The sequence below is a fragment of the Ornithodoros turicata genome, unplaced genomic scaffold, assembly GCF_037126465.1.
Source record: "Ornithodoros turicata isolate Travis unplaced genomic scaffold, ASM3712646v1 ctg00001382.1, whole genome shotgun sequence".
Classification (NCBI taxonomy): Eukaryota; Metazoa; Arthropoda; class Arachnida; order Ixodida; family Argasidae; genus Ornithodoros; species Ornithodoros turicata.
In genome coordinates this window covers 18,182-21,919 of record NW_026999579.1, presented here as the reverse complement: position 1 = coordinate 21,919, position 3,738 = coordinate 18,182, and the positions used below count along the sequence as shown (strand labels likewise).

Here is a 3,738-nt window from a genome sequence, read left to right as displayed (position 1 = left end):
TGATCTGAAATTAGTAAACAAACAGTGCTGTCGTCTGCAGTCCTTATGAGGCTGGTACAAAAACTAGTTATAAATTTCACACCAGGCACGGGGTATGGCAGACTCAGCTGGTTTTTGTCATTTTCCATTTATCAGTGAATGCTTATATTCCTACCTTGCGTGGACATGCCACGTGAGGAATTCGTTCCAGCGGAGATTACGCTTGAATCACCTGCAGATAAGGTAACTGTCAAGTATGCCAGTGTCACGGGTTGAGAAATCTTAGTTGAGCACCATATAATCACAATGACGAACACGTACCTGCGCCCACTGGTGCCGATGCGTTGTCTTGAAGCTGAAAGCTTTCAAGCTCAGGTCTACCTGGCTCTGGACTTGCTTCAATCGCCCGTGACGACCCTAGTGAAAATGTATCTGAGAGGCCTCTCAGGATTTTTTAAGAGGTCTGAGAGGACCTTTTAAGAAATTCTGAGAGGTCTGAGAGGACCTCTCAAGCAGTCCTAAGGGGTCTGAGAGGACCTTCTACGAAACTCTGAGGGGTCTGAGAGGACCTCTCAAGCAGTCCTAAGAGGTCTGAGAGGACCTTTTAAGAAATCTTGAAAGGTCTGGTAGGACCCTTTAGCACTTCTGAAGGGTCTGAGAGGTCCTTTCAAGAAATCTTGAAAGGTCTGGTAGGACCTTTCAGGCAGCACAGAGGGGTCTGAGAGGACCTCTTAGAGAAAATCTGGAAAACGTTGTATAATCATTCATGTAGCCCTAAGAGGTTTGGGGGGACCTCTCAGACAGCTTTGCGACAGTGCGTCGTGCAACACCTCCCAGAGCAAGTTGCTACGTGTTTTCCGCGCCGCGGAACATGCTACCTCGTCCGCTTTGGAAAATAGATCGCAAGATTTCACGTGTTTGTGCATTATTCCTTCAAGGAACACGTGCCGTGATAACCTTGTATTGCCTTCCCCCCTTGAAGCTATTGTTCTCGCAATCCGTGCATTATTGCACTGCACGAAGTGGAAGCGTTTCGGTCAGTCGCCAGCGGTTGAATCAGTCTGTTTTGAAACGTTGAAGTGTGAGGACGTGGGCCGCGGATCTCAAGTAATTTGCGTTTTGTCTTCGGGATTGTAACTGTTTTTGAGGTATGTAGGCGATGTCTCAAATATGCTTTTGTGATTGACAGCCATTCCTCTTCACTTTAGGCTTTTACTACTGTTCGCAGACACGCATTATGAGCGCCGATAGGAAGATTACCAACCACGTAACGTTACCAACGGCGCTGGGTGCCAAACGGTGTGTTATATACTTCGATGCCTACACACTGCCTTACACTGACATTTTGAAGTTGTATTTCTTACAGATGATTCTCGTACGAAGTGACAGGTGGTGAGAGTAGTAGGTACTGGACTCTCACAGTGCACAACGCCCAACTGGCCTGAACACGATTTAATTAGCAATTAGAGCTAATTGGGACCCCCCACATTAATCAGCACCCTCCAGGGAGCCACCACACTAATTGGGGAAAGTCTAACTCGTGTCCAGACCAGCTGAGCGTTGTGCACTATGAGAGTCCATAAAAAATAAAAAAATAGATAGAAATAGAGTGGAGAGAAGGAGTTTAATTGAAGATCAACGGCGCCATCTTGAAGAAAGCGGTCCGGAAAGGCCGCTGACCGTCGCTGGGCGACGGAGCACAGAGGCAGGTTGCAAAGCATCGCAGCTATGACCACCAGTTCCGGACATCCTGTGACGTCATCACGGCATGTCTGGGCAAGTTAGGACAGCTCTGGGCATGCAAGGAGAAAAACACTCGTAATACAGAGGCTGGAAAAGCAAGAGTATGCAAACCATCAATAGCTAACAACAAAAAAAATTAGTTACACAACAAATGAGCCCACCAGAACAGGAGCGCAGAACCATGCGACTGCTCCATCCGAGAGGCAGGTAGAAACTGACTCGTAATGGTTTTTGTCCTGTACAAACCCTGCACCCCCTAGCGGTTACTTTCTCAACTAATCTCACAACAAAATTATTAAGAATCACGCCAGCGCTACTCCCGGTCCCAAGGCAGAAGATGATAGAAAATGGCGGGAATGCCCGGACAACAGCAACCAGCACCCGACGTGCACGGGCACGAAAATCGCAAACAAAGCGGGAACAAAGTTGGCGAAATCATTAGTTACACAACAAATCACCTCACCACAGTAGGAGCGCAGACCGGTGCGACTGCTCTCGTCGACAGCCAGGGATCAAGTGACGACGGAGCGAACGACCGCAAGCCTTCTCCCAACGAGAGCCAGAGGTGGACTGACGTAAGCGCCACTCTACGGGTGCTACGCATGCGCGCGCTCGTAGCGCCCTCTGCGCGCTCCTACCGCCACCTGCGAGAGGCTAAGAGAGAAGAGCATTCCTGCGCCCCCTGCTGGCCGTTCTCATTGGTCGTGAGGCTAAGTGAGAAGAGCATTCCTGCGCCCCCTGCTGGCAGTTCTCATTGGTCCAGACATCATCCTATTGTCTCAGGGCTACACTGTTTTTTTCCACTAATGCTCCTTTGGTCAATCTGCAGTGAAGCCACGGTATGACGTCATCATGCACCTGCGTGGCTCAAGGACGCCTGCGCTCTAGACAGGGGACCTATTATTTATTGAATCACTATCTCAAGATTATTTCCTTTATTCATCTATAACGATTGCATAGGAAACTATTGCAGAAGAGCACCATGCATGAAAACTGATCGTAGGAATTCCAAAGTCTTACTAAATGAGACTTGCAAAAGAACAAAACATCCTAACATGTAACTTCATCAACGGCTAATAAGAGGACTAGGCACTCAACAAATCAACGCGCGCAGAACTCAGGGCAGCACTATCGTCAAGACGACAATGTTCCTTGTCAAAAAAAGACAAAATACAAAGCGTTAACAAAGGAAAGCATGCATATCGGGGCATGTCAGGACACGTCAGGACAAATTCGCACGACTGTTGGGCAACAGAGGAAAACGAACACTTGAACAGAGTGAAAAAGGCACTCACCATCATTTTTCCCGTTCACAGCATTCCCTCATTGTAAATCCGCTCGTCACAAAATCCACCTGCATCGTCGAACACCATTCACCAGTGACGAACCATACATCCACACCCCATCAGAGGCAGACAGAACCCCACCTAAGCTACGCTCTTCCACTGACGGCCAACGCCAGGATCATAATTACCGTGTCTACACCCGCCAGTGTCCAAGAGAGAAGTGAATCCTTACGCCCCCTGCAGGCCAGTCTCATTGGTCGTGACGGCATCCTATTGTCTCAGGGCTACCCTGTTTTTTTTCCACTAATGCTCCTCTAGACAAGGTCAACCTGCAGTGAAGCCACGGTATGACGTCATCTTGCAGGTGTGTGGCTCAAGAACGCGCACGCTCTAGACATGGGACCTGTTATTTATTGAATCACTATCCCAAGATTATTTCCTTTATTCTTCTATAACGATTGCATAGGGAACTATTGCAGAAGAGCACCATAGAAAAGAGGAGATTATAGCATTTCATTCCCAAAGTCTTACTGTACAGGGAAAAAATGGTGCAGCAATGGTGCAAGACATGTTCATCCCACCCGAGAGCCAGGTACATAATTGAATAATGATGCTTTGTTCCTCTTGAATAAAGTCACACACCTGTCCCCCTCGCGGTTACTCTCTGAACTAAATGAATCGCAAAAGTATTAAGAATAGCACTATTCCCATTCAAGGCAGCACTATCGTC

The 3,738-nt window shown here is 47.9% G+C and overlaps 1 long non-coding RNA gene across 1 annotated transcript; it reads right to left on the bottom strand.

Annotated features, from left to right (window-relative positions):
* Positions 1-1,584: 1,584 nt before the first annotated feature.
* LOC135376922 (uncharacterized) lies at positions 1,585-3,347 on the bottom strand. Its single transcript, XR_010417909.1, has 2 exons — positions 3,018-3,347; positions 1,585-1,771 (listed from the first exon to the last, which is right to left on the bottom strand). It is a non-coding gene; the product is annotated as an uncharacterized LOC135376922 (long non-coding RNA).
* Positions 3,348-3,738: the final 391 nt, after the last annotated feature.